Genomic DNA, 7,527 nt, shown 5'->3' with positions numbered 1-7,527 from the left:
ATATTAAACATACAATACACTGTTACATCATTAAAGAGTGAAGAGGATCGTACCAAATAAAGGGCACCTCCAACTCCTCTGGGTTAAGGCGCTCCTCACTCTCCTGCAAGCCAAATCATTAAATCATTAAAACTCACACAGTAAATTTTACAGTATCCGAATCAGGGGAATAGCAGCATATGTAGATACACATCAGGTCTGAAAGTCTGAATTACCTCACAGTCGTTGTGATCATAGTCCCAAGTGGAGGTGAACATCTGTCCATCTTCAGCCACATACAGCAAAGTGCAGGTTACCGTTGTAATGGTTTGCTGTTGAATAAAAAAAATATCCACACTGAAGACAAATAAAAGCACAACTGACAAAATTCTAAAAGTTACTAACTACAAGATACACTTCATGACAGTGCAATAAATTTACCACAAAATAATGTGGCACGACGAATGATGTCTCCATTCGGTTACAGGAGATGAACTCTGTAACTAGGGCTGGGTATCGAATTCGATACTTTTTAAGCAGCGACCGAATTGCCTCGATACTATAGAGTATCGAAAAATGTCTTTTCGTTCGGTACCAAATTTCGATACCTAAGGGTTCAATCTTGTCAGTTTAATCCTGTCAGTGAGCCAATAAGCATGCAGCATGCTTGACATGCCTAAATCAAACGCTGGTGATTGGCTGTAGCGAGGCCACCGATTACGCCCAGAGACGCGGTTCACACGTGAGGCTGTTGTGTGTGATCATCCTAACCCCGACGTGTTTCAAACGTGGAAAAGGTCGAAAGTATGGCTGCATTTCACCAAGCTCGATGACAAAAGCGTGCGATGCAACATTTGCAACAAAATAATTGCTGCCAAGACAGACATGTCAAATCTGATGAAGCACTTAATCGTGCACGGAATAAACATAAGAGCAGAAAGTTGCTCCATCTTCGACTGCAAGAAGGCCGAGCTGATGCGGTCATCCTCTCTGTGTTTTTCTGCCCCAGAGCCTTCTTCGACATGCCCACCACATGGGCTCTTCTCCACAACTACCGATGAAGACAGCGGCGTTATGACTGGGACTCCGACAGGTAAGCTTAACTTTTAGCAAACAAGCAAACACAGTTGGCTAACTTGTAGTGCGACATGCATCTATTTATGTTTCTTTCTGTGCGCGGCGACTTTGTACTAACATTATATAGTGACCAACGTAACGTTAGATTTTGTTTGGATGGCTATAGATAGATAGCTAAATCTATGCTAAAACTGTTAAGGTTAATAGAAACTGATCACGTTTAACTCACATTAAAGTATTTATGTTGTTAAAGCGTGCTTATCCTTAAGGTTGACTGCATTAACAGTTTTATTTTCTCTCTCTCCCCTTACATTAATGTTATAGCTGCTCCTGCTGACCCTGGAATTAGGAGACCATTAAGTGTTAATCCGTTCACACTGGCAGAAAAAGGAAAAATGAAGAAGAAAAGCAAGATGAATGCCACAGAGCATTCACAAACTTTATTGTTAAAGGTAAATTTTCTACTGCTGGGGACATTATTAGTCAGGAGCGAGCTTGTCTGTCTCCTGAAAAAGCAGACATGCTAATTTTTTTTGAAGGACTGATGAGTTATTTAAAGATCTTAAGCAGTAGTAAGCAACATGTATTGACTTAAAACTGTGTATTGGGGTTAGGGTTGTGTATTGTGTTGGTTACATTTTGTTCATTTATGCTTTTTTGTTTCCTTGTGGAGTGGCTCAGGAGAGTCTTTGAATCTGTATAAAAAAAATAAAACCAAGTTTCTCTGAGGTAATGTGTAATGTACTTTTGTTAAAATGGATTTCATAAAATTGGTATCGAAAAAAGTATCGTTCAGGAACCGGTATCAAAGTCAAGGTATCAGCATCGGTATCGATATCGGACATTTTTGAACAATACCCAGCCCTATCTGTAACCCTCCCAGATTCAGCCTTAAGAGAACAAATTAAAGTGAACACAATTAGTCACTGCTATTAACAAAAGTTTTGTGATGCCACAACGATTAATCCCTTACCTGTATGCCAGTGAAACAGTTCTCTATGGAGGACTCATAAGGGAATCCCTGCAAATGACAATTAGATGAAACTCAAGATCTATTTCAATGAACAATGAATAATCCCTTACCTGAATGCCAGTGAAACTCTCCTTATCACTGGTATAATAAGGGAATCCCTGTAAAAGACAATTAGATGAAACTCAAGATCTACAACCACATTTCACAAAAGTGCTCTTCTAAAAATCATGTCAGTTGAAAAATGTCCATTCTCTTCATCAGAGTAATAAAGACTGTGATTACCTCGCGAGTCAAGCAGTGTGTTGTCGGAACTCAGAGCCCCCTCCGAGTGGACATATCACAGGGTGGAATTTTTAGATTGTGTCAATTTCTCTTAGCTTTCCATAATCTTACCTAATTAACTCAACAAACCATAAAAACAGCCAAAATAAAGGAGATCTCAGTCAGCAGATGAGAAGAAGCAGGTTTCTTTATTCAGCCATGCAGTCAATAACATGCATTACTGAAGAGAGCAGCTGGTCTCAAAACCCCGAAAAGTTCCCCTCTACTTATACCCCAGGTGCCCCATGGCGCCTCCTTTTCTCTAATTTAAATATTTCCAGCAATTTCCCATTATATTCAGTGTATGGCTACTTTAATCCCTCCTTCCTTAATTTACATACGTTTTACCATTTCCCATTATTTTCTTATTTGTCCCGATAACGCCCCTAATTTAATACCATCCTCCCCTCGATGACGTCAATTTTCCTCCTCTCCAGTTCCCCTTATTTTTAGGCTAAGTCAACAATTTTTAGAAAAAAATAGTGCTTACTTATAAGCGCCACTTCCTCATCGACTTCATTTGACCGCCACCTCCCAAGTTGCTTCCTCAGATCATCCTGACCTCGCACGTTGCCCTCCACAACAATATGTAAGTATCCTGATCTCTTCCTCTATGTCATTCTGACTTTTCTCTACCTGCTTGATCTAAGTTTTATTTTTATTTTTTAAAATAAGCCTTGCCATTATGCTGCCTCATATCCTTCCCTCTTTTAATCGCTGTTGGTTATTGGTATTCCAATGCTATTGTCTCCCCTAGCCACCTACCACTGTTGTGTCACAGTAACCTGGCCTACTCCCCACACTGTTTTCCTCTTGCCTTAGTGCATGCTCTCTCTTGTTGATTACACAGTCACACAATATGCACTTCACTCATCTTCACTCATCTCTTTCCATTTCCCATTCTTCCTTCTAGCTCAGTCAGCCCGCCGCGCTATCTTCCGGAGAAGTCCCAGGAGTGCTCTGCGCCGCTATCGCCAGTATCAGCTGTCTTGCCTGGCCATTGAGCTTACTGGTTTCCTGGAACACCTATCTGAATCCTCTATTCCTGAGTCTCCTCACCTCACTCACCACATCGTGAGAGATACCGTCTGTCTTGATCAGAGCACCCAATTTCACCCCACAACCTGTGATCAGTCTACTCAGACCTTCTACTGGCATTGGACACGCACCACCTCTCAAGGCATCCAGACTGAGAATGTCCCTGTTGAGATCTCCTCTGACTCTTCTTCATCTCCTAGTTCCCCTGACGTTCCCCAATGTTCTCCTGGATTTGCGCCTTTGCCTTACAGTATTCATGATGTTCCCCAATCTTCTCCTGTCTATTCGCCTCCAGTTTCTCCCACTGATTACTCTCCAACTTCTCCTCAGGAACCTGAGGTCCCGTCTTCTACAACTGACCCTCCGGTCCCACTGATCCCACTGGATAGGCTGACTGACTGAGCTGTAACTCCTAATGTTCCAATAAATTTCTCTTTTCTATTTCCAGTCTCAGTGTGGTTATTACGCTAGCACGCTACTATTAATAATTCTGCATGATTATTATAAAGACTATGATTATCATATAGGTTATACGTAATTATTATACTTATATTTATTACTTGTATTAATCAAGGCCAACTACTTAATCAATGGCTAAATAACTCTTGATAGATATACACTACTTTTAGGCAGAATATTGCTAAGTCAGAACTTAGAGCATTAAGTACATTATTTTTTAAGCTACCTTTTAAAGCTAGGTATATAAGTCAAAGCTGGGTTTGTTATTTTTCTCCGACACTCTCCACGTGCATCAGTGAGCCTTGGCCGCCCATGACCCTGTCACTGGTTCACCACCGTTCCTGCTTTGGACCACGTTTGATAGATACTGACCACTGCAGACCGGGAACATCCCACAAGAGCTGCAGTTTTGGAGATGCTCTGATCCAGTCGTGCAGCCATCACCATTTGTCAAACTCGCTCAAATCCTTACACTTTCCCATTTTCCTGCTTTTAACACATCAACTATGAGGACAAAATGTTCACCTGCTGCCTAATATATCCCACACACTAACAGGTGCCATGATGAGGAGATCATCAGTCTTATTCACTTCACCTGTCGGTGGTCATAATGTTATGGCTGATCGGTGTACATCTGTAACCATGCCCTTTAGCGCGAGAGCTGATTAATCAGTAGTCTAAGTATGATTTAGTATAAAACCAGTAGTCAGGGTTGTTAAAAGTGACTTTTTAATGGGGATGAGTATTATATTGTGGAAATAAATGAAATTCTCGTTGGTCAAGCTCATCAACTCGTTCAGGATTTTAGTGTGTAATGTAAAACAACAGCCAAGTTCACTAGCAGCTTAACTAACATTAGGCTAAACATTATATTTATATTATGTTTACCGATAAAATGTGTACAAATTACAACAAATAGACATGTAGATATAATTAGTCCAACTATTACAGTGTAATTTAAATCGGTAAAAATCGGCTAAAGTCCGCTAGCGTGCCAGCTAGCGGATCACAAGGCTAATCATGATTTAGTGTAAAACCAGTAGTCAGGGTTGTTAAAAGTGACCTACTAACAGGGTAAATATTTCATTGTGGAAATAAAATAAATTCTTGACCAAGCTTAAGGATTTTATTGTGTTATTTAAACCAGTAGCCGAGTTCGCTAGCACGATAACTAGCATGATGCTAACTGTGTAAATGAAATGATTAGCGAAGTTCTCTAGGTAGATAACATACATCTGTAACTAAGTCCTTTAGACCTGACTAAATCACTAGTCTAGTCATGATTTAGTGCAAAACCAGTACTCAGGGGTGTGAAAAGTCACCTTTTAAATGGGTAAATATTATATTATGGAAATAAACTAAATTCTCGTTACCCGAGCTCATCAACTCGGTTCAGGATTTTAGTGTGTAATTTAAAGCAGCAGCATGTTCACTAACAGGTGAACTATTATTAGGAGAAATATCATATTCACATTAATATAACCAATAAAGTGTTAAATAATTACAACAAATATACAAGTTCTCTCGGTAGATATGATTAGTCCAAATATTACACTGTCATTGAAATCGCTAAAAATCGGCTAAAGTCCGTTAGCGCGCTAGCTGCTGAACCACAAAGCTAAGCACGATTTATTTTATTAAAACCAGGAGAAGGGGTTGTTAAGAATGGACTTCTAATGGGGTAAATATTTCATTGTGGAAATAAAATAAATTCTTAAACCGAGCTTTATGATTTTATTGTGTAGTTTAAACCAGTAGCCAGGTTCGCTAGCACGGTAACTAGCATTAGGCTAATTCACGGCAAGATGAGGTGTCTTGTGTGCTACATAACATTAGACTGTAACACTGTCACTTTAACATGATTTATTGTAGAAACAGTGTGGCATTAAAGGATAAAGATCATCCTACCTTGAGGACACTGAGTGTGTTCAGCAGGAGCAAATTATAAAATGTAAAATATATAATTTGTAAATGCATTTTTTACGGACTTCACTTCCTGGTTTCCGTACAGTTCGGTTTTTCTCGGAGGTTTTCGGTAGATGCCGTAAACAGGAGTTTTTTTTTTTTTTAAGGTCGTATCGTCTTTAAACTGGTCCTACAGCTTGAATTCTAACTGTACAGCTACATGCTGCCTTAAACTTCAGCTATGCTTCACTCCCTGGGCTTCCCGGACATTTCAGCTTATTATTATGATTATTGTTATTATTTATTCATTATTGACTCTTGTTACTAGTTAGTGCTGGTTTATACTAGTTAGTGCTGGTTTATACTAGTTAGTGCTGGTTTATATTGGTTTATACTAGTTAGTGTTGGTTTATACTAGTTAGTGTTGGTTTATACTAGTTAGTGCTGGTTTATACTGGTTTATACTAGTTAGTGCTGTTTTATACTAGTTAGTGCTGGTTTATATTGGTTTATGCTAGTTAGTGCTGTTTTATACTAGTTAGTGTTGGTTTATACTGGTTCTGAAGGTCGCAAGATTTGGATTATCTTTTGGCATTTTTGCTACACCCCTGTTTCGGATTTCTCTGTACTCCACTACTGGATTTGACTCCTACACCGACTCTACAGCGCAGCGATGATGAACTTCGGGGGAGGAGCCGAGCCTCAGCACCCGGATGTGGATCCCGAGCCCGGATGGAGCGGACTGTACGACCCCTGGAACGGTGAGTTACTGAGTTTCCTCTTTTTCACTTAAGTATAAAGTCTTTTAAACACCGCGTTATTACAAAAAACCGCAATCAGGAATATCGTTTTATATGATTAGATGGTTTTGAGAAATTCTGTTCGGCTAATCTTTATTCGGCTAATCGCTTTACGTACCCGATCAGTATGCTAAAGCTAGCGGACAAAATGGCAGACTCCAGTGAAACGAGCAGGGAAGAAGAAAACAGTGTTGATGTTTTCAGATATGTTAACATCAGCTTTTCATAAAAGTCCCAATGTTTACTTAACGTTTGTTAAAGTTTACTAAGTCAAGCCGAGGAGTATTAGCAAAGATTAGCTAGACGGCTAGTTAGCATGTAGCTAAGTAATTGTTTTTCAGTGTTTATAGTTTTTTTTTTGATGGAGTGAATAGAATAAGTTAAAATACTTACAATAACATGAAGTAACTTATTATTTTAAGGATTTTTCATTGTCCGTGTTTGTCGAGTTGTTAAAGCGGAGAGAGAAAGGGGCTGTGAGGAAAGGCAGCTAGCTGAACAAAACCAATCGGTACAAATAAATGGAGCTAGTGTGGCAATGTAGAGTGCAGCTTAGGCAAAAATATCAAGCTGTTTGTTTCAATTCTGTTCAGCAAGGTTTTGTTTCTAGCTGTCGTGAATAAAATAGTTAGGAGTAGTGTAATTTACGATAAAGGGCGAATTTTTGAGAGGAGACACAATTGGACTCAAAGGGGATGTGAACCACTGGAGTAAGAAAGTGCTAAAGTAATAGACTGTAATAGAAATGTATTTTAACCTGCATTTTTTGGGGGAAGATGTTTTTAAGCATTGAAATAAGTGCACAGTGTGACTAACAGTGAAGCCGTGATACTGGAAGAGCCCTGTATAACACCTATAAATGCAGCTAAAATGTAAATACTGAGTTTTTAATGCACTGTTATAGGAAGATTACAGTAATATAACTTGTGTAAATACTTCTTGTTTTGATAGTGAGGCTTTCCTGCTGTATAAAAC

This window comes from Hemibagrus wyckioides, unplaced genomic scaffold, assembly GCF_019097595.1.
Source record: "Hemibagrus wyckioides isolate EC202008001 unplaced genomic scaffold, SWU_Hwy_1.0 Contig26, whole genome shotgun sequence".
Lineage (NCBI taxonomy): Eukaryota > Metazoa > Chordata > Actinopteri > Siluriformes > Bagridae > Hemibagrus > Hemibagrus wyckioides.
The sequence above is the reverse complement of the archived record's forward strand: the minus strand, read 5'-3'. Positions refer to the sequence as shown.